The 26,686-nt window shown below is 44.0% G+C and overlaps 1 long non-coding RNA gene across 1 annotated transcript; it reads right to left on the bottom strand.

The window, feature by feature from the left end:
- Window positions 1-1,885: 1,885 nt before the first annotated feature.
- On the bottom strand, window positions 1,886-23,551 carry LOC110141313 (uncharacterized). The gene is made up of 3 exons (XR_002315025.2): window positions 22,934-23,551; window positions 19,864-19,990; window positions 1,886-14,981 (listed from the first exon to the last, which is right to left on the bottom strand). It is a non-coding gene; the product is annotated as an uncharacterized lncRNA (long non-coding RNA).
- Between the last annotated feature and the right edge of the window lie 3,135 nt (window positions 23,552-26,686).

Genomic DNA, 26,686 nt, shown 5'->3' with positions numbered 1-26,686 from the left:
TTTACTCTGAGCATCCTGGGTAATGTGGTTCGCACACCCGCGCAAGTCACGGGCAAGGGCTCTCCCTATGAGATTTTTCAGGAGAAGGAGAACAGGCTGAGCTCCACAATGAGCGTCGCTGGAAAACGATGATTCCAGTTCTAAGGACAGAGACGCGGCTTTTCTTCTTCATAAAGGAGCCAGACTAGAATCTGTGGGATCAGTCTGCAATGGATCACCCAAGTGTTTGTGTTGCTAAATGGAACTTAGTCCACTGGCTCCATAAAGCCGATCTAGTGCCACCTGGTGGCGATGAAAGAAAACACAAAATTTACTGCAGGGCACCCAGCAAGGGAGCGGGGGACAAGACTCACATCTACTCCCGCGGGGTCTTTGAGTTAGGGGTGCTTTTTTTGTTTTTAATATTCATGTATTTGACTGTGTCTGATCTTAGTTGCAGCATGTTGGCTCTTCAGTTGTAATGCGTGGGCTTGCCCGGCAGCACGTGAGATCATAGATCCTCTACCAGGGATGGAACCCGTGGACCCTGCATGGTCAAGTCCCAGTCTCTTTTTGATTCTCACGAAGATTTGCCTGCAAATCCCAGTCAGGAACTGAGCCTGAAGGAGCTCCAATAAGTCACCTGCAGATTCTCAGGTGGAAAACCCACGTTGACACCTCAGTGTCCTGTAGCACTGGCCGCCCTGTGGGCGGTTCCACGGCATCAGCTTGGACTGTAAGCGTCGGGAGGAGCGCAGGGTGGCTGGGCTCAATGTGGCACCACTGCCATACCCTCCTAACGGGGAACGGGCGCCTCGGCTCCTCAGCTCCTCTAAAGACCAGGGGACAGGATCTCTCCTTATCCCTGCTTCCAGGAGGTCAGAGAGGGTAGACGGTGGATGACTGTCATTTCTCTGAGTCAAGGCAAAGGGATCCAGGATGTGAACCCAACAACTAGGCTGCAAACCCAGGCTGCCTGACCCAGGCTTGGAGAGACTGACCCCTGCCCTCCTATTTCCCTCCACACTGGGCTTTTGAGATGTACTATCCATCCTGATGGCACTTAATCCACCTAACAGTCCTGCTCCAAACCACCATTGCCCATAATGGAGCAGGAAAATGGGCAAACACTACAAAGCAAGGGTTTATTATTCAGTCTGGACTTCCGAAATTGATGAATGACATATTAGGGGCTGATTAATCTTTATTTTCCCCCGCTTGGGCAGTGTGGCATGAGGCTTGTGAGATCTTAGTTCCCCAACTAGGGACTGAACCTGAGCCTCAGACAGTGAAAGAGCGAAGTCCTAACTGCTAGACTGTCAGGAAATTCCCAGGGTATATTAATCTTAAAAATGTATGGTACATGTATGGTACATTACACTGTGCATAATAAAAACTGAAAAAACTCAGGACACATTCTTCCAGCACTGAAAGCAAATCTTAACAATCACATTATTCAACAAGTGAAGATGGATGACTCTTCAACATACATCTTTGTCCTACTTGTTAAAAAAAACACACACACATGAAAATGCCAAAGTTCATAAAGTAGGCAGAAGATAAAAGTGGGTATTTTACAAGATAGAGCAAATGAAAAAAGAGACCAAACATCTGGGAAAAAATGCTAATTGTGAATTCTTACAGAAAAACAAAACAGTGAGACAGCATGATAAACTTACTAAAAGGGCTAAAATTAAAAACGACTGATCAAATTAAGTATTCACTAGGATGTGGAGAAACTGGAACCCTCATACAGTGCTGGAAAGAATGTTAAAAAAAAAACAATTATTAGGTTACAAATTGTTAGCTTCTTCAAAAGCTAAATAGTCACGTACCTCATGATTCAGACACAGCAATATTCTTTGACCAAAAACTAAATGAAATAAATATCCTTATTAAAACTGTATACAAATGTTTGCACCAATTTATTTTCTACAGTCAAATCTGGAAATATCCAAAATGCACATAAACAAGTAAATGTTTCAGTTCATTTCAATCACTCAGTCGTGTCTGACTCTTTGCGACCCCATGGACTGCAGCATGCCAAGCTTCCTTGTCCATCACCAATGCCCGGAGCTTGCTCAAACTCATGTCCATTGAGTCAGTGATGCCATCCAACCATCTCATCCCCCGTCGTCCCCTTCTACTTCTGCCTTCAATCTTTCCCAGCATCAGGGTCTTTTCCAGTCAGCCAGTTCTTCGCATCTGGTGACTGAAGTATTGGAGTTTTGGTATCAGTCCTTCCAATGAATATTCAGGGTTGATTTCCTTTAGGATGGACTGGTTTGATGTCCTTGCAGTCCAAGGACTCTCAAGAGTCTTTTCCAACACCACAGTTCAAAAACATCAGTTCTTCAGCACTCAGCTTTCTTTATAGTTCAACTCTCACATCCATACATGACTACTGGAAAAACCATAGCTTTGACTAAACAGACCTTTGCTGGCAAAGTAATGTCTCTGCTTTTTAATATGCGGTCTAGGTTTGTCATGAATAAGTGAATGGTTAAATAGCAGTATATCTAATGAGGATTGAACCAAGAAAAAGGAGGGTGATGAACCACTCATATAACATCTATATTACAAATATAACATCACATAAAATAATTACAGAATAAAAAGCAACACTTAAGGATTCCATCATATAAATTATAGAAAATGTAAAGGTATCTATTATAAAGGAAAGTAAATAGTAGTTGTGGTGTACAGGCTCAGTTGCCTCAAGGCTTGTGAAATCTTGTTGGACCAGGGATTGAACCTGTGTCCCCTGAATTGGCAGGTGGGTTCTTATCCACTGTACCACCAGGAAAGTCTCAATATTTCACTTTAAAGATGTACACTTTACTACATGTAAATTATACCTAAACAAAGCTTTTAAAAAACACTCCAAGATGTACATCCCCCCTTTTTTGAAAATAGATTTGGCAACCCTATACTGAAGGAAAATTACATGGCTCAAAATAGCCTGGAATTAAAACTCCCATCCGAGTCCTCACCATTTTATGCAAAACAAGGAATTCTCTCACCCGAAGAAAAAAATGGACATTAAGGTTGATTATGCCCAGCTCCCAGGCAGTCCCAGCCTCTGGCTGATCTCCAGAATTCCTTGACCCAGATGTTTAGGAGATAACTACTCCAAACAACCTCGGAGAAGGACAGGCCCCCTTAAGACAGTAGATTTCCACATATATGCCTGCATATACTCACTCTTTTCTAGGGTTAGTGCAGCAGCTCACCGATCTGACTGCTGCCCCTTCTCGCCTCATTAAAGGTGATCTGCTCCTGTAAAGTGCTGGTCTCGCTCTTCTTCTGAACCTCGTGTTCATTAACTCCCTTACCCTACCGAAACCCGGGAGGCTGAGGTTCCTTCTCGTTCTCCACCTCTTCAGAGCATGGAAGCCTGCCAAGCTCACCTTCCTGCGCAGGCTTTCAAGACCTCCTCGGGAGGACACCCTGCGCCTTCGTGAGCGGTACAAGTCCTGTGTGAGGGCTTTACTGGATTTTCCATGTACCCCAAGGAATACTGGTCTCTCTCTCTCTTTCCTCTTTCCTCTACACTTTCTTTTCCGCGAGACCGACCAACCCCTGGACAGAGGCCTTTCCCGTTCGACCTCCCTCCATCTGCCACGAATCCTCACTGACCCAGTAGCCCAGGGAAGTTCGGACAGTACTCTAGGGCGCCATAGACTATCGTTCTTTCCAGGTTCCCGGGGAAACCTCCAGTCAAAAGGCCCTCTGGGGGAGGTACTTGGGGGATCTTGGGGGATGCCCCTCCCTCTTTCAGAGTCTCTCTCTTTGCCCAGTCAAAAGATTAGATGACAACTTTTTCTGTCGACCGGGCAGTCACTAGCCCTTTGTTATGGGGTCAAGCCAATCCGTCCCACAGGACTCTCCCTTGGCCCGCGTGAAACAAAACCTCAAACCTCCACTCTTGACCGATCTCAAGTTTCATAAGCTCGAGCCACTTTGCACTCAAATTTTGCCTCAACACAAACTGGATAACCAAGACCGCTGGCCTGAGCTCGAGACTTTCACTTTCAATATTTTATCAGATTTCACAAACTTCCTCAAACGGAATGGCGAATGGTTGGAGGTCTCCTATACTCAAGCTTCCTGGGACCTTAAAAGCCATCCTTCTCTCTGCTAGGACTGTTCTACCTATTAAATCCTCCTCTGCTCTCTCTCCCCCTCCACTACAAAAAAATCTAAGTCTAAAGCCCCTGAAAGGCCCACTAAACCCTCAGCCCCCGATTTTGATCCAGCAGAGGAGCCTCCTCCCTACCGCCCTAGAGATGAGGCTTCCAGAGACGAGACGCCACCCTAGCCCTTCCTCCTCCAAAACAGGAAGCAATGACTCCGAAACCCCAAAAGAGATTTCCAACCCCCACTCCATCGGCCAGGACCCAAAGCAAACAGTTTTCCTCTCAGAGTTAGCGGAACTTGAGGGCCCTATACGGGTTCATGTGCCTTTCTCAATTACTGATATGAGCCACACTGAAGAAAAATTGGGATCCTTTTCAGAAAATCCTACTAGATATAGGAAGGAATTCCCCGGCCTTACCCAAGCATTTCATTTAACCTGGAATGGTCTTTATTACATCCTAAATGCCACTTTAACCCCGATGAAAAGGAACGGATCTGGCAGGCAGCCCAGACTCATGCTGATCAGCTCCATAACCAAGATAGGACAAATCCGGTGGCTGATGATGCAGTCCCTTTAACTGAGCCACAGTGGACATATCAAGCAGGCAATGCCAGCATCCAGTACCTACATCACATGATCACCTGTTTACTAGAAGGAATGCTAAAAAGCTCTCACATTCATGTTAACTACGGTAAGATTAGGGAAGTGACTCGAGAGAAAGACGGAAATCCTGCTTTTTATTCTTTCACAGCTTACTGAGGCAGTCCAAAAATACACTAATCTAGATATTTCCACCCCTGCCGGACTTCTGTACCTACACGTCCAGTTCATAAGCCAGTCAGCCCCTGATATTCACCAAAAACTATGCCAGTTAGAGAAGGGCCATGAAACCCCTCAGCGAGATCTCCTAGAAACAGCCTTTAAAGTTTTCAACGATGGGGAGGAAGAAGCGAAAAAAGAATAGGAAAGAAAGGCCAAATATGCTTTATTCGCTGCAGCTAGTCAAGAAAAAAACTCCACCCCTTTGGCCCATCAACCTTGGCCCACCCGTGTGGGACCTAACTCTCCAGGCCCCTGCTTCAGATGTAAGCAAACGGGACACTGGGCTAAGTCCTGCCCGAACCTCCGGCCACCCCCCAAACCCTGCCCCACCTGCAAACAGTGGGGGCACTGGAAAAAGGATTGTCCTCAGACACTACCCATCAAATCTCAGGGTCCACCCCAGGCCCAACAACAACGGGCTGGGAACCAGATTCAGGGGGGCCCTGGCACCCAGACCATGGTTCCTTGGTTGAGGTGAGAGATGATGAGAGATGATTCAATTGTGCCTGAGTTATTCCAGTGATGGAACCCAAGCTCCAGACCCCAAGTCCCCGTACAGATGAACTCAGAGCTTTGGGTAATTGGCACAGTGGCTGGACACAAAGTCTCATTCCTAACAGACATTGGAGCGGCCTTTTCACTTTTAATCTCCTTTTGGGGCCCTCTCCAACCTTCAGAAGTGGCCATCGAAGGGGTCTCAGGCATCCCTTTTTATCCCAAAATAACCCCTCCTCTTTGTTCCTTTGGCAAAACAACACTAACACATTCTTTTATAGTGGTTTCCTCAATGCCCAATGGCATTGATGGGACGTGATCTTCTGGCTAAGCTACAAACTTCTATAAACCTCCCATTCTTAGATCCCATATCACTTCTTTGCATCCAAATGACACCCGAACCCGTGGCCAGCCCTCACTCCGAAAACCTGCCCCCTGACCTTCCCCCGATAGAGCCTCAGGTCTGGGACTCTGAGGCCCCGTCAGTAGCCCAACACCATTCCTCCATGCAGGTCTTTCTTGAAAATCCCTCTCAGGTCATAACCCAAACTCAGTACACCCTGCTCACAAAATCCCGACAAAGACTTAAACCAACAGTCTCCTGACTGCTCAAAAGGCCTCACTGTTTGAGGCCTATCTGTTCTTGTAATACTCCTATACTGGCAGTCAAAGAGGGACCCCACTCCTGGGGTCTAGTTCAAGATCTTCCCAAGATCAACGAGGCCATAATACCGTACACTCCGTGGTCACTAACCCCTACACCCTTCTCTCACATACTTCCCAGACACACTACTCCACAGTACTGGACCTCAAAGACGCTTTCTTTACTATACCTCTACACCACTTCTCCCAGCCCCTATTTGCCTTTACCTGGATGGACCCAGACACATACCAATCTCAACAATTAACTTGGACTGTTTCACCACAAGGATTTAGAGATAGCCCTCATTTTTTCGGTCAAGCCCTCCAAAGAGACCTACAAACTTTAGACTTAGGCTCTACTACCTTACTCCAACATGTAGATGATTTATTGTTCCTCTCGCTGTAACTGCTGAGTCCACACTGCGACAGTATTAAATGCCCTAGGCAACTGGGGCTAGAGAGTCTCACTCTCCAAAGCATAAATTGCTTCCACCACTGTCAGTTACATGGGATTGCTTCTCACTCCCATATCCAAAACAATCCTGCTCAAAGACTTCGAGTCTTGACACAGACCCGCAGGCCCCAAACCAAGAGGGAACTTTTTTCTCTATTAGGTCTATTAAACTTCCGAATATGGGTCCCAAATTTTGCCCTCCACACAAAACCTCTCTACCAAGCTCCTCGAGGAAACTTAGATGGACCCTTGTTGGCCCCCACCTCTCTCCACACCCCCATACAAACACTCATCAAACATTTACTACAGGCCCCTTCTCTTTACTTCCCTGATTACACCAAGCCTTTTTTCCTTTTCCTACATTCTCGACAAGGACATGCCTTAGGGATTCTGTGCCAAAAGGGGGGGGGGGCAGGGGGGCCCCTAGTTTACTTATCTAACAACTCGATCCCATCATGCTCGGACGGCCACCTTGTCTCCAGGCCTTAGCTGCAACCACCCCCTTAATACCTGAAGCCCAAAAACTAACCGGGAATGCTCCTCTAAATGTATGCTCACCTCATTCCTTCAAAGATTTACTCAGGCTTTCCTTTCTCTGCCTCCTGCTCAACTACAAATCCTCAGGCACACCTCCTTAACCCATCCCTTTCTTTTATGCCTTGTAAACCTCTTAATCCTGCTAGCTTACTCCCTACACCAGATTCAGAAGCAGGACACCTATCTCATGACTGTGTGACACTTAATCCCTTTGAACGTACAACTGATCAGCCCCCTACTGACCCCGCAGCCCCATCCTGGTTCACAGAGGGCAGTGCCCAGAAACAGGCCCCATTTGGGGCTGGATATGCTATAGTTCAGGGACAGCCCGACAATCCCCCCTTGCCTCAAGTCAGCCACACTCCCGGCTTACACATCCTCACAGCAGGCTGAACTGATAGCTCTTACACAAGCTTTGATCCTAGCCAAAGACCAAAAGATAAACATTTACACTGACTCCAAGTATGTCTATAACATATTACATTCTAACATTATAATCTGGAGGGAGAGGGGATTCCTAACTCAGGTTTCACCCACATGCCACCCGTAAAAAGGGTTAAATTTCTCCTAGTCACATTTTCTGGATGGATTGAGGCTTTCCCGACTATGACTACTAACAAACGAGCCCCTACTGCGGCTCGCCTTCTTCTTACTGAAATCCTCCCCAGGTCTGGAATGCCTTCCTCCCTCCAGTCTGACAATGGGCCCCAGTTCACATCCCGAATCAACCAACATACTGCACAAGCCCTTCAAGTTCCTTAGAGGTTCCACACTCCTTATCATCCCTGGTCTTCCAGTAAGATTGAGAGAGCCGAGTCCTAAAAGAACTCTGACCAAATTAACAATAGAATTTCATCAAGACTGTACTAAACTCCTCCCTTTAGCCCACTTAAAGGTCCAGGCCTTACCAAAAAAAAAAAAAAAAACCCTTAAATATCAGTCCATTCGAGGCCATGTATGGGAGGCCCATAATACCTTTGGGTCTTCCCCCCTCCCAGGACAGTCCCAAACCGTCATCCCACCTTCCTTTTCCTTTACTTGCCCAGATGCGAGATGCCCTTTGGCAACATATGGATGACTTCCTTGACCACATCCCAATCTTCCATACCCATCCCTTCAAATAGGAGACAGAGTTTATATGACAACTCAGTCCCACTCAGACCTAACCCCAAAATGGCAAGGTCCCTACATGGTAATTCTGCTGACCCCTACCACTGCAAAATTAAAAGAAATCACGCCTTGGGTATACATCACTCAGTTAAAAAAGGTTATGAAGCCCAATGATGAAAATGCTTGCCAGACTAATGATCACCAAGTTTCTCACACAGGCCCTACAACTCTAAAGTTCGCACAGCTTCCACTGGCCCCAACTGGCAACGGATGAGCCTGTTGGTCTCACGGCTGCAATTATTCCTGGAACAACTTCTGGCAGATATCTGGGTCTCAAGTCCTCAAGGATCGATGTTCGAACACGTTAAAGATTACATCTTCACCCTGTGGCTGCAGGGGACCTTTTATAACTTTTACCCCTTGAACTAGCTCAGTCGTGTCCAACTCTTTGCGACCCCGTGAACCGCAGCATGCCAGGCCTCCCTGTCCATGACCAACTCCCGAAGTACACCCAAACCCATGTCCATCAAGTTGATGATGTCATCCAACCATCTCATCCTCTGTCTCCCCCTTCTCCTCCTGCCCTCAATCTTTCCCAGCATCAGGGTCTTTTCCAAAGAGTCAGCTCTTCCCAACAGGTGGCTAAAGTATTGGAGTTTCAGCTTCAACATCAGTCCTTCCAATGAACACCAGGACTGATCTCTTTTAGGATGGACTGGTTGGATTCCCTGCAGTCCAAGGGACTCTCAGGAGCTTTCTCCAACACCACAGTTCAAAAGCATCCATTCTTTGGTGCTCAGCTTTTTCATAGTAATCTATCTTATACTCACTTCCCCAAATGTTGTTTAACATCATCTTATCCTCCCTTCTTCCTCTGACCCATGAACTCCTTCAAAATCCTAACCTCAACTATCTATTCCAGACCCTTAATTTAACCCATACCCTTCTCAATGCTTCCAACACACAATTGGCTAAAGACTGCTGGATATGTCTATCTGTAACTCCTCTGGGAGATTCAGCCCTTCCCACATCCATCCTCGACTGGACCACAGGTAACATGTCCCTACACCACTCATACCATGGGGAGCCTTTAGTCATCTCATATCTTAAATATCTTCACACTAGTGACCAAATTTGAAATTCAGACATACTCTTAGAATCTGGCTCAGATGGTAAAGCGTCTGTCTACAATGCGGGAGACCTGGGTTCGATCCCTGGGTTGGGAAGATGCCCCAGAGAAGGAAATGGCAACCCACTCCAGTATTCTTGCCTAGAAAATCCCATGGACGGAGGAGCCTGGTGCTGGGTTGCAGTCCATGGATACGACTGAGCGATTTCACTTCACTTAGAATCTTTACTCACTGAACTTCCCTCCTTCAATGGAAAACCTCCAATAGGAGGCCCTATCGCCCAGAGAGTAACACTGTTACAACCAGCTCCTTTTTGCATATCCAGAAATTCCCAAAACAGTTCATATGACCAACCCGTGGGCACAATCCCAAGCTCCATGTGCAACCATACCTCCACCTTACTCTTTGCAACTGGAAAGGCTATATATAATGTTTCTGGTCCTACAGAACACTCTTTAACATTTACAGGGTGGTTTCCCTCAGCATATTCCTCCACCTCTCCCATCGTTGGGGCCACCTTAGTGGGGTCTCTGAGGGTCCTTGAACGAACAATCAAAACCCCCTTGACTCCTCTTCCCCATTGACTTCAGCTGCTGTATTACGACACCTGGCCTATTTTTCCTGTGTGGGACGTCTACATACCCTGTCTACCTACTAATTGGACCAGGACCTGAACCCTGGTATACTCCAGTCCAAACATTTTAATAGCCCCCAAAGATCAACCCTTGCCTATTCCTCTCATCCACAAGCGAATAAAACAAGCCATTCATTTCATTCCCCTCTTAGTAGGACAAAGAACAGTGGCTGGAATTGGAACAGGAACCGCCAGCTTAACCAACTCCATCCAAAACTACCAGACACTATCTAAAGACCTATCAGACAGCCTCCAGGAAATAGCTCAAGGCCTAGTAACTATCCAAAATCAATTTGATTTCTTGGTGGCCACCGTATTACAAAATAGAAGGGGATTAGATCTACTCACTGCAGGGAAGGGAGGTCTGTGCCTTTTTCTAGACGAACCCTTCTGTTTCTAGGCCAACCAGTCGGGTATTGTCCAAGAAGCTGCAAAAAAACTTACAGATCAAACCTCATGAATCCTCCAGAGATTAAGCAACTCCTGGCAGTCATGGTTAACAGAATGGAACTGTATGCCTTGGTTTTACCCCTTCTCGGACCATTCATTTTTATCACCCTCCTACTCACCTTTGGGCCTTGTTTGTTTAATCTTTTCCAGGGATTCCTCCAAGACCAAGACCGAATCCAAGCAATTTCCCAAGACCAAGTCAAGACTGTTCATTTGCTCAAGACCCTGACAGCTAAAACAGAGAATCAAGACTAAGGGCCTGAGACTTCCTTCCTCCCAGACCACAATCCCCTGACCCTCATTTATCAGCATGAAGAAGCCCTGAACATTAAGGACGCCCACCTCTTTCTTTTTTTATATATATCCCTTAGGATCTGAAATGAAGGAAAGTTACATGGCTCAAAATAGCCTGGAGTTAAAACTCCCCTCCTGGCCCTCCCCACCATTCTATGCAAAACAAAGAATTCTCTCATCCAAAGAAAAAAAATGGACATTAAGGTTGATTATGCCCAGCTTCCAGGTGGTCCCAGCCCATGGCTGATCTCCAGAATTCCTTGACCCATCTGTTTAAGAGACAACTACTCCAAACAACCTTGGAGACGGATAGGCCCCCTTAAGACAGTAGATTTCCACATATATGCCTATACATACTCACTCTTTTCTAGGGTTAGTGCAGCAGCTCACTGATCTGACTGCTGCCCCTTCTCACCTCATTAAAGGTGATCTGTTCCTGTAAAGTGCTGGTCTTGTTCTTTTTCCGAACCTCGCCTTCTCTAACTCCCTTACCCTACATATACTGACTCCACTGTCTTTCTAGTCAAGCCCTTTGGGGGTCATCTTTCCTCAGTGGCAGCAAATACTAGCGAGTAATAAAGGATATTTCCACTTCAGTTAACAGGAATGCTCACTGGGTCCCTGGACTACTTTTCTCTACCTTTCAGTTCCTGCCTGTGCAGCACTGGCCTTGAGGCGAACATTAAAGAGAGGTTACAAAAACCTGCAAGACTTTCCAAATATCTTCTCTCACAATGACCTCAGCTACACAAGAAAAACATGCCTGGAGGTCCTCAGGACTTCCCTGGTGGTCCAGTGGTTAAGAAAATCATGGCTGGACATCCTGAGATTTGTGTACACACTGATCCTGCACATCAGCCATTGTCACAAACACACCTGTGGATGCACTTTTGGAAGATCCACATTCCACTGAGTTGGCTGCTGTCTCCTCTACTCGCTAATAATCTAGTTTCTATAGCAGTTTTGGTTTCCCCTGGCCACTGCAGTCTTACAACCAGTGACTGTCACTCATAGAATTGTGGACATCAGGGCACATGCTCTTTGCAAGACCTAGACAGGAGATCCCCCTCAACAGAGCTGACAACTTCTGTGACATCCTTTAGGAGCAGGGTAAAAAATTCATGCTGCTTCAAGAACTTGAGATTATCACATCTCACCCCTCCCCAGGGTGATATCTGAGATTCCTAAAACTCATAGAGGCTTCAAACAAGGACCAAAAAGCCTTGCCCTCTTTCCTACGACTTCACTGGAACCAATGCAAATTTGGCCAAAACTGGCCAGCCAATATTTTGCCATCAAACTATCCTCCCTGTGGCCCCTAAAAACCATTCACCCTTCATGCCTGCGGAGCCCAAACCTCCTTGTAGAAAACCTCTCGCAGTACAGAGAACACTCAAAAATAAGAGAGTCCTTAAACAATAAGGCATCTACATTGCACAAACCAAAACAATGTGTGGCATGCAGTGTGGTCTGGTGACTTGCTAGCTAGAAAAATGAATTGTGTGAGAACATGTCCGTGAAGAAGGTTGCCCTTCTCTGTACATTTCATTAGCTGAATTCATAGGGACTGGGCTCTAACACATGGAAGAACAGAGGTCAGCTTCTCTGAGTGCACTGGGCTGGTGACTGATGCACTGTGTAGACCTGCCAAGTGACAGAGATAAAATGGCAAAAAAAAAAAAAAAACTGGCAGTGGCATAAATCTAGGAAGAGCCGCAGACAGGTTAGAAAGTGCAATATAGCCACAGATGCTTCCTGCAAAACTGAAACTTCAGGGGTATCTCCCCTTGCAGACAACTGGAAGTAGGAGATTGAATTCAGATGGACAGCTCCTCAGTTTCTTCCAGTGTCATTATCCTGAACAGGAAAATTGCACATTCTCTTGCACACTCAAGACCTTTCTCCACTGTAAACTCTTATCACATATAATGAGGCAAATTCTTTAGGAAAAAACTTCCCAAACTCCTGTCATGAATAAAACTTTTCTTGTGAACTCTCTGTTGAGAACAAATGGTGGAACTAGAGGTAAAAGTTTTCCCACATTCACAACACACACAAAGACCTTTCAACATCTGTGAACACTGATGTTGAAGGACTGCAGAACTTTTTTGAAATCTTTTGAAAAGATTTCACTGCACTCATACTTCCTTGATCCAGTGTGAACTTGTGGATGATAACAGAAACCCCACCTAGATGCAAAAGAATTCCCACATTCACTGCATTTATAAGGGTTTTCTCCAGTGTGAAGTCTACAGTGTTCAATGAGAGAAGACTCTCTCTTAAAGGATTTCCCACATTCAGTGCATTCATAAGGTCTTTTGTTGTGTGAATTATCTGATACTCGTGAGGAGTAGAACTAGAGGTAAAAATTTCCACATTTACTGCACTCATATGGCCTCAATCCCATGTGAACTCTCGGATGAAAACAGAAACTGCACCTAGATGCAAAAATTTCCTACACTCACTGTATTTATAAGGCTTTTTGCCCAGTGTGAGGTCTAGTGTTCAGTGAGAGAAGACTGTCGCTTAAAGAATTTCCCAGATTCATGGTACTCATAAGGCCTTTCTCCAGCGTGATTTCCCTGATGATAAATAAGGCTCCTCTTAGTGGTAAAAGACTTCTCGCATTCAGTACACTTATAAAGCTTTTCTCCGGTGTGAACTCTCCAGTGTACAAGAAGGTAGTATCTTTGGATAAAGGATTTCCCACATTCACTGCACACATAAGGCCTTTCTCCTGTGTGAAACCTTTGATGACAGGGGAGGGTGGAACCAGAAGAAAAACATTTCCCACATACAGAGCACTCATAAAGTCTATCTCCAGCATGAGTCTTATGATGATAACACAGGGCAGAATTGAACATAGAACATTTTCCACACTGCTTGCACTCATAAGGTCTTTTTCCTGTGTGAACTCTGTGATGATAACAGAGGGCAGAACTAGAGGTAAAAGATTTCCCACATTCACTGCAATCATAAGGCCTTGATCCATTGTGAACTCTCTGATGATAATGGGGGCCAGAACTAGATTTCCCACATTCACTACATTCATAAGGCCTTTTTCCACTATGAACTTTGCAGTGTTGAATGAGCTAAGACGGATAACTAACGATTCCCAACACTCACTACACTCATAAGGCCTTTTTCCTGTGTGAACTCTCTGGTGGAGAATGAGTATCAAGCTATTGGTAAAAAGATTTCCAAGTGGTAAAAGATTTCCCACATTCACCACATGCAAGAGGCCTTTCTCCCTTGTGAAGTCGCTGGTGTAGGATGAGAACCGAGCTATAGGTAAATGATTTCCCACATTCACTGCAATTGTAAGGCCTTTCTCCTATGTGAACTTTCCAGTGTACAATGAGAAAACACTTTCATTTAAAAGATATCCAACATTGAGTACACTCACAATGCCTTTTTCCATTGGGAACTATTGACTGTCAAACTAGGATGCATCTACGGTTAAAAGACTGTACACATTCACAACAAAAGTAATTTCTCCAATGTGACTTCTCCAGGGATAAATGAGGACAAAGTTTTGGCTAAAGAAATTCCCACATTTGCTGCACTTGTACTGCCTTGCCCCAGTATGAATTCTTTGATGCAGACTGAGGATCAAAGTTCACCTGAACAATTTCCCACATTCACCACACACGTGAAGTCTTTTTCTAGTGTGGACTCTCTGGTGCACATAAATAAGGATTTGTACTTGAATGTTTTCCTACATTCACTGCACACAAAACAATGTCTTCCAATGTGGACACTCTTGTCTTGAACAAGTGTGTGTTTGGGGTTCAGGGTTTTCTTGTGTTCTCCCAGATTGTAATGACTTTCTCTGCTTTGTAAAGTTGGCTCATACTGGACAATATTGTCTGGCTTCTCCCTGGTGTGAGTGGACTGTTGCTGGAGATGTCCTGAGGTGGCCAGAAAGTCTCTTAACTTTCTCACAGGAAGAGGGCTTTTCTGACATATGGAGTTTGCAGCGCTTCACAAACAAGGCCCTGTCTACATCATTTCTGAAGGATTTCTTTTCCACGTACTGCTTCTGGTGTTTTTGGAGGTTTGCACCAAAATGAAATTGTTTCATGTGTATTTTATACCCGAACACTTTCTGGCTGTGTTGTGTTTCTTCATGCTCTGCCAAGTGAAAAATACTTCTCAAGACCAGACTACACTTCTCACAGATGTGATTCTTCTGGGAAAATCAAAGTGCCTTAGGAGTCCTGGCCTGTGACAGGCCTATAGAAATGTTATGTTGAAAGGGTGCCTCTGCATCCTGTCCTCCACAGCAATAACCTGAACACACACAAAAAAAAAATCTGTAATGAAATAAATGCAAATAAACATGTCGACTTTCTGAGGAGGAAGCAACATCATCATAAAGGTAATGAGTCATATCCAGGGGTGAGTCTGCGCCTAACAAACACACAGAACATTCCAATCAACTACAACAGAATACATTCTTCTTAATGGACATAGAACACTCTCTTTAAGAGAGGTCACATATTAGGTCTTAACACATTTAAGAAGACTGAAATCACGTCAAGAATTTTATCCAAAGATAAGGGTTGGAAACTAATAATCAGTAACATAACAAGCTCAGTGGCTCAGTCATGTTTGACTATTTGTGATTCTATAGACTGTAGCCCACCAGGCTTCTCTGTCCATGGAATTTTTCAGGCAAGAATACTAGAGCAGTTTACCATTTCCTACTCCACTGGATCCTCCCAACCCAGGGATCAAACCCACATTTCTTTAATTTCCTGCACTGGCAGATAAGATTCTTTACCACTGCACCACCTGGAAGTCCCCAATAACATAATATTATCATTGTGAATGCTGGAAAGCTCAAAAATATATGGACATCAAAAAAGACACATGTGGGAGGGGGGATCAGGATGGGGAATACATGTAAATCCATGGCTGATTCATGTCAATGTATGGCAAAAACCACTACAATATTGTAAAGTAATTAGCCTCCAACTAATAAAAACAAATGGAAAAAAATAAAAATAAAAAAATTAAAAGACACATGGCCATTAAAGAATACATTCCTGAATGTGTTGAAGAAAAAAATAAGAAAACAAAATTATCTTAAGACAAAATAAAATGGAATCAAAATATGCCAAAACTTAAAAACAACTAAGCTCAAATCTGGAAGGAAGGAAGTAATAAACATTAGAGCAGAAATAAATAAAATGCAGACTAAAAATACAATGGGAAGATTAACAAAGCTAAGAGTTGGTTTTTGAAAAGAATCAAAATGGACAAACCTTTCGCTGCATGAAAAGAAAAGATTCAAGTAAATGAAATCAGAAATGAAAAAGGAGATACTACAACTGGTACTACAGACACACAAAGATCATAAAAAGCTACTATCAACAATTAAATGCCAGGACATCCTTGGTGGTCCAGTTGTTATGAACCCACCTGCCAATGCAGGGAACATGCATTTGATCCCTGGTCCAGGAGGATTCCATATGCTGAAGAGCAACTAAGCCCATGTACCACAACTACTAAGCCTGTGTGCTCTAGGGCCCACGTGCTGCAAGTACTGAGCCCACCCACTGCAAGTACTGAAGCCCAAGTGCTTACAGCCTGTGCTCTGCAACGAGAGAATCCCCCACAATGAGAAGCCCACACACTGAAAGGAAGAGTAGGCCCCACTTCTGCAACTAGAGAAAGCCTGTGACAAGCAACAAAGACTCAGTAAAGCCACAAACAATTAACTGCCAACAAACAGGAAAAACTAGAGAAAAAAAAAAGAATAAATTCTTTGAAACAGACAACCCAGCAACAATAAATCATGAAGAAAAAAAATGTGAACAAGTCAGTAGCAAGTAAAGAAACTGAATCGTTAATCAATTATACCCCAACAAACTAAGCAACAAAGATTTATTTTACAGCACAGGGAAATATAGCCACTGTTTTGTAATAATTTAAAATTTAGTATAACTTATAAAAAAATTTTTTGGCTATGCTGCATGGCATGCATGGTCTTAGTTTGACAACCTAAGATCAAACCCATGCCTTCTGCAATGGAAGCATATAGTTCTAACCACTGGACCATCAAATAATTTCCCAATTAATAAAAATATTGAGTCACTGTGTCTTACCCTGATAATAACATAATATGGTAAACCAACTATACTTCAATTTTTTAAAAAATAATTTATAATGACAAATTGTCCCAACAAAGAAAAATGCAGAGTCACTGGTAAATTCTACCGTGATTTTAAGAACTACTGTCCATCCCTCCTCAACTCTTCCAAAACACTGAAGAAACACTTCCAAACTCACTTTCCCAGGCTAGAAATATATATCAATACCAAAGAAAGTTATGGAAATTACAAGAAAAAGAAAACTACATGCCAACATCCTTAATAAACATAGAACAAAAAAATCTCCAACAGAAAGTAGCAAACCAAACTCAACAGTGTATTAAAGAATCTTACACCATCATCAAGTGTGATTTACTCCTGGGATACAAGGATAGTTTTTCATATACAAATCAATAAACATGACACATAATGGAATGAAGGATACAAATCAAATGATCATCTCAATAAATGCAGAAAAATCCCTTAACAAAATTGAGCATATTTACCTGTCAAAAACTCTTTAACACTCTAGGTGTAGAAGGAATGTAACTCAATATGATAAACCCATATACAGTAAGTCCATCCTAACATCATATTCTTGTCTGGGAAATCCCATGAACAGAGGAGTCTGGTGGGTTACAGTCCATGGGGTCGCCAAGAGTCAGACCTGACTGAGACACATACACACAACATCACACTCAAAGTTTAAAACCTAAAAGCTTTCCCTCTAAAATCAGGAACAAGAAAAAGATGCCCATTATGTTCATTCCTATTCAGTAGAATAGAATAGAATAGAAATGTTCTGGAAGGCCTGCTCAGATCAGTAGGTCATGAGAAAAAACTAATAATAAAATCACAAAAGAAGCAAAACTGTGTCTGAAGAAGACAAGGTCTTATATACAGAGGATCTTAAAGGCTCCCCTTAAAACTGTTACAACTGTTAAACAAATTCAGTAAAGTCACAGGATACAAAAATCAATATGCAAAAATCAGTTGCATCTCCAAAACCTAACAATAAAATATCTGAATTAGGGCAGCAATTATATTTATAATATAAAAAACAATGAAATACATAGGAATAAATTTAACCAAAAAGATTTGGACACTGAAAGTGATACAAATAAATGAAAAGATAACTCATGTCCTTGTACTGGAAGAATTAATAGCGTTACAGTATCCATGCTACCCTATGCAATATACAGATTCAATGCAATTCCTATCAAAATTACAATTTTTCACAGAAATAGAAGATGAATCCTGAAGTTCATATAGAGCCACAAATGACCTCAAAGAGGCAAAGCAATCTTGAGCAAGAAGATCAAATCTCAAGATATGGAACTTCCTGATTTCAAAATTCACTGCAAAGCTAAAGTAATCAAAATAGTATTCTACTGTCACAAAAACAGACACACAAAGGGAATGGAACAGAATAAAGAATCCAGGAAAAAGTCTCAAATATATATGGCCAACTAATCTTTGACAAGAACACATAGTGAGGAAAAGGCAGTCTCTTCAATAGAAGGTGTTGGGAAAACTGGATCTCCACATGCAAAACAATGAAACTGGGACTTCCCTGGTGGCCGAGAGGTTAAGAATCCACCTTGCAATGCAGGGGAAGCAGATTCACTTGCCTATGACCCCACATGCTGTGAAGCAGCTAAGCCTGAGGCCATGTGCTCCAGAGTCTGTGTGGCACAACTAGACAGTCTGCAACAAAAGATCCCTCATGACACAATGAAGACACTGTGTGCTGCAACTAAGACCCAATGCAGCCACATAAATAAATTAATATTTAAAAAAAACCAAAACAGTGAAACTGAACCCCATTAACAGTAATTAACTCAGTGGATTAAAGGGTTAAACATAAGACCTGGAAGTGTAAACTTGCTTGGAGGCAAAAAACAAGGAATAAGCTATTTGGCAGTCGTCTTCACAATGATTCTTTTTTTTTTTTTAATATGACATGAAATACAGTGAAAAATATCTATATAAGAAGTGAAACTACATCAATCTGAAAAGCTTCTGCAGAGAAAAAAAAAAAAAAAAACAATGAACAAAATGAAAATGTAATCTACAGAATGGCAGAAAATTATTTGCAAGCCATGAACCTAATAAAGTGATGATACTTTAAACACATAACATAATCAAATCAGTAATATCAGAATAATCTTATTAAAATATGAAGAGGATCTGATTAGATGTTATATACAAATGGCTAACAAGTACATGAAAAACTGCTGTTTCTCACAAATCACCAGGGAAATGTAAATCCAAAGTAAAATGAGATATTACTACAAAACTAGTAGTAATAGATAGTCAGGATGGCTATCGTCGAGGTAAGCACTGGCAAAGGTACAGAGATACAGGAACCCTTGTACACTTGGTGGGAAGATAAATTGGTATAGGCATTATGAATAGACAGTATGGAAGTTTCTCAAAAATTCAAAATAGAAGTACCATACAATCCAGCAATCCCATTTCCTGGAATATAGCCAAAAGAAATGAAATCAAATGGGGGAAACATAATCTGCACTCATGTTCATGACAGCATTATGGGCAATACACAAGATGTGGAAACAATCTAAGTGTTCATCCATGTATGAATAGATAAACAAGATGTGATATACTCACACATACATATGCACATCTGAAATATTATTCAGCCATAAAAAAGGGAAGTCCTCCCATATACATGGATGAACCAGAAGGACATTATGCCAAATTATGTTTGGTATCACTCATGTAGAATTTAAAACAAAGAAACAAAACACGTTGAACTCACAGAAACAGAGAAGTTGTTGCTCAAAAGGGACACATCTTCAGCTACAAGATGGTGCTGTCCATTAAACTCACTGCAAGACTACAGACCTCCAATTCTTCCCCATGAGGATTCAGTACAGAAAAGAGGGAGTGCAAACAACCCAGCCACAACTTGCACAGCAACTACCCAGAGAGCTGGGAAAACAAGCAGTGCCAGAGGTCCACCTGAGAGAAGGCAGAGCACCCCCGTGGAAAAGGGGGGTGAGCCAGGATCCAGAGCTCACTCTAGGTATCTGCAAAGGCTTTGAGAGTCTTACCCAGTGAAGATATGAGTGCAAAGCTTTCCAGGATCACACTGAGGTACAGGCATCTCGGAGCCTCATCCAGAAGCCTCTGTTCCTCCGAGGAGAAGTACACAGCAATGTCTTTAAAGCTTACACTGTCCTGTCAACATAGGGACAAGGAAACAATGTTCTGAGAACCCACAGTCCATCACCACACACATCTACCCCACTGTCATCCTCTCCTCCCAAACTCACCTCAGAGGAGATACCAGGACCTGGGGCTGCTAATGCAGCCTTGGGTCATCCTTGGGTCACATGCATCACTGTAGTCAGCCCTCAGCAATAATACACAAGGGGATATATATATGCCATGTAAGCTCTGGGCCTGGATAGCAGAGCCATATCCCTCCCATCAAGCAATTCCCCTGGAGTCTCCGAGACTATACGTACAACAGTCAAACCTGGGCTCATGCTTCTCTATCAAGTCCTGAATACCAGGCCTGTGGGGCCATCAGCTCACAGTACCTGTGCATGTGCACATCATTTTATAGACTATCTCTAACATCATCATTCCCCACTCCCACAGTGTGGGGTTACACTCCCACAGTTCTGCCACCTTCCTGCTCTATATTACAGGTTTCACCCTGGACTCATTCATACACCCAACACATAGCTTCCAGGGACTGCTTGACATTCTAAAACTGTCCAGTACCACCCCAGACCTCTGATGAATCTCAGTGCCAGGGAAAGTCCCACATGTTGCATTGCAGACCTCTCTACCTGCTTCTGATCCCTGATTCAACATTAGCCATGTATAATGCAGTGTGTGAATCACACACATCCATGACACTCTTCTAGTTTTGTGATACATTGTTTGATCATCTGTCCCCTCAATAGTCACAACCGTCTACTCAGCCTTCCTTAAAATCTCAGCCCTTACAGTCTCCCTGCAGCATGAGGACTCTTGACTACATTTACCACAGACCTCATCCTCCAGCAAGACTAAAACACTCTAGGCTCCATCAAGGTTCACTGCACAATTCTAGTGAATCTGGATAATATTAAGTTAGCAGGAGCACTGGCCTCAGTGCCAATTTGTTTCAATTATTTCTCTGCCTCCCAAGCCACATATCTTTTTTTTTTTTTTTTAATATTTCAAGCTTTTTATTTTCTATTGGAGTATAGCTGATTAATAATGCTGTGACAATTTCAGGTGGTACAGTGGTTAAGAATCCGTCTGCCAACGCAGGGGTCATAAATTTCATTCCTGGTCCGGGAAGACTACTACAAGCCATGGAGAAACTAAGGCCGTGCTCCACAACTACTGAAGCCTGCTAGTTCTAGTGCCCCAGCTCTGCAACAAGAGAAGCCACCACAACGAGAAGACCGATCACCTCAAGAAAGAGTAAACCCCACTTGCCATAACTAGAGAAAGCCCACTTACAGCAACAAGCACCCAGCACAACCAAATATAACTTTAAAAAAAAATAAAGACCTGATTACCAGATCCCCAGTTTGTTCTTAAATGAAAAAATGAAGACCTGCGGTACCCTGCTCCCAGTTCAGACATGCCTCCAAGTATCTGCACATGCTATCTGTTCCTGGGAAAACCTTCCATACTAGTTTATATTAGTCATCAGGAAACAGAACATGTGTATGTTACCCTTGTTCTGCAGTCAGGACCCAGAGTTGGACTCAGGCCCTCACATTCAAGAGCTGAGATTATATCAAGGCAAGTCTCTGGACACAATACCCCGACACTCTACAAAGTAAAAGTGAAAGTCGCTCAGTCGTGTCCGACTTTTTGCGACCCCATGGACTATATGATCTATGGAATGCTCCAGGCCAGAATACTGGAGTGGGTAGCCCTTCCCTTCTCCAAGGACCTTCCCAACCCAGGGATCAAAGCCAGGTCTGCCACACGGCAGGCAGACTCTTTATCAGCTGACCACTCTCTATGGGTGGTATCAATACCAGTGAGGGACTGGGACACCATCTCCTGCCTTGTGTAGGATCCCTACGTGCTGTTCCAACCTTCAGAACCTGGGGGAAGAGGAAGGCAACTGTGGCTGGGCTCCAAGTATGCAGGACTCCCCCGGATCCCCACCAGCCCTTGAACCTGGACTTGGGGTTAACTCACTAACCTCTGTGTTTCAGTCCTCAGAGCAGACTCTTATCAGATCTCTGACCTTGGAAAATGATGCTACTTCTCTTTGCTGCAATCTGTTCGTCAACCACCTCCAATCTGTTCCCTCTCTGAGCAGGATTTTGATGACCTTTAAAACCCTAACACATATGGGATTTCTCTGGTAGCTCAGTAGTAAAGAATCTGCCTACTTGGCACCTTCTCTGTGACTTGTAGTGACACTTCTCCAAGGCTGGTGGTTAAGACTCTTGTGCTTCCACTGCCAAGGGCAGGGGTTCAATCCCTGGTTGGGGAACTAAGATCCTGCATGCCACATGGCTGGGCCAAAATAAATATACTAAAAACAAAACAAAAAACAAAGAATCTGCCTACCAATGCAAGGGACACAGGTTTGATCCCTGGTCTGGGAAGATATCACATGGTGCAGAGCAACTGCACAACTACTCACTCCAGCTACAGCCGGAGTTCTGCCAACAAGTGAAGCCATCCTCCACCCTCTGCAACTAGAGAAAGCCCTCCAGCAGCAAGGAAGAGCCCAGTGGGCGGAAACGAAGACCCAGTGCAGTGCAACAACAACAACAACCCCCTAACACGTAAGTGTCCCTCTTCTGTCCCTAGCCTCCACCGCCTCCAGGTCAAGCAGGAAAAGAAACAACCTCTCTGCCAGTTCAGGTACACTCCCTCAACTCGGCCTCCTGCAGACAACAGTTGGAATCCAGGTTTCCCAAACCCACCCGCCTCAGTCCGACCTCCAAGCCTCTGCACCTGCAGGTATCTGTGCCCATCACCCTCTCCCAGGCGTCATCACGCTGTCTGTCAGACACAGGGATCACCCACGACCGCCTCACCATCCTGGAGCCTGGGGCCTGGACAACGGGCACATGAGCAAGCGCCCTGCACTCAGGGCTTAATGTCTGGTGGGGTGAAGACGGTGAGAGCCCAGCGGGCCAGCGTTACCGGGAGGTGGGTCCCTCAGCGCGTCACCGCCATCAGACTCTGGCCGGAGAGGCAGGGGGACGCGGGCAGGGACTTTCCTCTCCCCGGCCTGGCGCACGGTACCCCGGTCGCCGTTGCAGAACCTCAGAGTCCACTGTGGCGCAGGGACAGCGCCTACTCTGGCGCTTTTTAGATCGGGTCATGCGGTCCGGAATCAGCGGCCCCCAATCAGGACACTCACAGCAGTGGCCCCCAACCAGGACACTCACAGCAGTTTAAAATGGCCGCTAAAAGCAGGATACCGGAAGTCCCGCCCCATGTGATGTGAAGTCCCGCCCGATGTGAAGAATTTCCCCGGAAATGCATTTATGTGGCTCTTCCTTCCTGGGCGCAGGATCTTCCGGGTAATATTGTTCTCAGGACTTTGGCGATTACCAGAAAGTGTGTTCTCCTTTCTGACCAACCAGAACCTGCTCCAATTGGCACCCGGAAGGATGCTGGAAAGCAGTCATCTTACCTTGAGGAAGGAAGGGCTCTGTTTCTTGTTAAATGCAGCAAAGTGACAAAGTTTTAGACTTCCTGAAGCTCAATCAGCTCCCAGAAGATAAAAATACTGAGGTTGTCAACTACAGATCGGCACTTGCCATGGTACTTGCCGCCTACCTCTACAAGGATTAAATCATGTGCTGCTCCAGCTGTTGACTTCAACACCCTCTGAAAGTAGTTGAGTGGAAAGCAGAAATGAAACACTGCTGGGGGTGGCCGGGGGCGGAGGGGGGGGGGGGGGAGCAAACAGGCAGGACAGGTCTTCAGTTAGATGTTCTCAGGAGCAGATTTTATGAGTCCAATTCTTATATCTCCTCATATCTAGAAAAGCACTAAAATCCTTCATGGTGATAACTGTTTACTTGTGACTCAGAAAGCTTCCTGAAGCTAGCAGAAACCTTCTCATAAAAATATGAACTTGATTGCATGTACTCTCCCTTCACCAAAATCACATGTACAGTGACCTTACCCCTACCTCTTTGGAGCATTTTCTCAGAGTTATCTGAGGTGCTGTCTCCTGGGGTTGTCCTCACTTAGCCCCCAAATAAAACTTAACTTGCAACTCTCACTTTCCTTCTTTTTTTAGTCAGTAAGATGTGCTCAAATGTCCTCTAAATGGCCATATTACTCTAGAGCCATTCAGATATAAGTCAGCAAGTTCAGTTCAGTTGCTCAGTCGTGTCAGACTCTTTGTGACCCCATGGACTGCAGCACTCCAGGCTTCCCTGTCCATCACCAACTTCCAGATCTTGCTCATACTCATGACCATTGAGTTGGTGATGCTATTCAACCATCTCAGCCTCTGTCGTCCCCTTTTCCTGCCTTAATCTTTCCCAGCATCAGGGTCTTTTCCAATGAGTGAGTTCTTTGCATCAGGTGGCCAAAGTATTGAAGTTTCAGCTTCAGCATCAGTCCTTCCAATGAATATTCAGGACTGAGTTTCTTTAAGATTGAATGGTTTGATCTCCTTGCAGTCCAAGGGACTCTCAAGACTCTTCTCCAACACCACAGTTTAAAAGCATCAATTTCTTGGCACTCAACTTTCTTTATGGTCCAATGCTTACATCTATACATGACTACTGGAAAAACCACAGCTTTGACTAAACGGACCTTTGTTGGCAAAGTAATGTCTCTGCTTTTTAATATTCTGTCTAGGTTTGTCATAGCTTTTCTTCCAAGGAGCGTCATTTAATTTCATGGCTGCAGTCACCATCTGCAGTGACTTTGGAGCCCCCCAAAATAAAGTCTCTCACTGTTTCCAATGTTTCTCGATCTATTTGCCATGAAGTGATGGGACCAGATGCCATGATCTTACTTTTCTGAATGTTGAGTTTTAAGCCAGCTTTTTCACTCTCCTCTTTCACTTTCATCAAGAGGCTCTTTAGTTCTCCTTCACTTTTTGCCATAAGGGTGGTGTCATCCGTATCTGAGGTTATTGATATTTCTCCCGGCAATCTTGATTCCAGCTTGTGCTTCATCCAGCCCAGCATTTCTCATGATGTACTCTGCATATAAGTTAAATAAGCAGGGTGTCAATATACAGCCTTGACATACTCCTTTCCCGATTTGGAACCAGTCTGTTGTTCCATGTTCGGATCTAACTGTTGCTTCTTGACCTGCATACAGATTGCTCAGGAGACAGGTCAGGTGGTATGGTATTCCCATCTCTTGAAGAATTTTCCTCAGTTTGTTGTGATCTACACAGTCAAAGTCTTTGGCATAGTCAATAAAGCAGAAGTTTTTCTGGAATTCTTTTGCTTTTTTGATTATCCAATGGATGTTGACAATTTGATCTCTGGTTCCTCAGACTTCTGCCTTTTCAAAATCCAGCTTGAACATCTGGAAGTTCACAATTCACATACTGTTGAAGCCTATCTTGGAGAATTTTGAGCATTACTTTGCTAGCATGTGAGATGAGTGCAACTGTGCTCTTTGGCATTGCCTTTCTCTGGGATTGGGATGAAAACTTACATTTTCCAGTCCTGTGGCCACTGCTGAGTTTTCCAAATTTTCTGACATATTGAGTGCAGCACTGTAACAGCATCATCTTTTAAGATTTGAAATAGCTCAACTGGAATTCCATCACCTCCATTAGATTTGTTTGGTGTGATGTTTCCTAAGGCCCACTTGACTTCACTGTCCAGGATGTCTTCTAAATGGCCTCTCAATGGCCATATTATTCTAGACCATTCAGATATGAGTCAGCAAGTAGCTGGACACATTATATAATTGTTCTTGAAATCCATGTACTGAAACTGTAGTCTGTTTTCTGTGTTGTATTATGATTGGCTATGAGCAAGAGAAAACAGTCTATACAGGGTCATGACTGGGGAGAAAGAAGATGGATATTCTAAATTAGGTGGTCAAGCAGGAGTTTTACTTCCGGTTCCACAACAAAGCTTCTTCCTTGCCTACAGAATTAGGCATTGTGTCCTATCCACTGAGAAACACTTTCATCCGTATATTATCTCTTATTCCACTTCCTAACTCAATTCCTTTTAGTGAATAGATATCCATCTCAAACTGAGAGCAACTGAACTAATGTTATTTTGGTATGGGTCAGTAGCTGCAATTTTCAGAGTTGCAGCACGTATGGAAGGGAGTATCTGAACACTTATATAAAGGAAGGCATCTTAAGCTTATGATGTCATCTCCTTGCTGGTAAGTGACTATCATTTTCCAGTGACTGCAGGCACACTTCTTTTTTGTTGGGGGGGGGGGGGAGGCGGGGGCGGGGAATGAGATATCAGAAAAAATTTTGACATGCAAGTTTCAGAAAGTTATTTGTGTTGTTATTCAAAGACAGTAGCTGATGCCGCCCTGGGGATACAGCAAGTGATGTTGAAGACATCAGAGAATTTTCAGTAGTGCTTTTATTCTTGAAAGCATTAATACCAGCTTGGAGAAAGAACTGACATGGACGTTAAGACTAGCTAAACTAGGACTTCCCTAATGGTACATTAATAAGAATCTGCCTGCCACAGCAGGGGACATGGATTCCACGCCTGGTCTGGGAAGATTTCTACATGCCTCAGGGCAAGTAGGCCAGTGTGACACAACTATTGTGCCTCTGCTCTGCAACAAGAGAAGCTCCTGCTCGCTGAAACTGCAGAAAGCCAGTGCACAGCAAGGGAAACCCAGTACAACCAAAATAAATGAATAAAAAAAAACACCTTAATTAACTTTATTTTTTTTAAGTAGCCAAAACTAGTAAATGTGAACAAGAAC

Source organism: Odocoileus virginianus, chromosome 20 (genome assembly GCF_023699985.2).
Source record: "Odocoileus virginianus isolate 20LAN1187 ecotype Illinois chromosome 20, Ovbor_1.2, whole genome shotgun sequence".
Taxonomy (NCBI): Eukaryota; Metazoa; Chordata; class Mammalia; order Artiodactyla; family Cervidae; genus Odocoileus; species Odocoileus virginianus.
The sequence above is the reverse complement of the archived record's forward strand: the minus strand, read 5'-3'. Positions and strand labels throughout refer to the sequence as shown.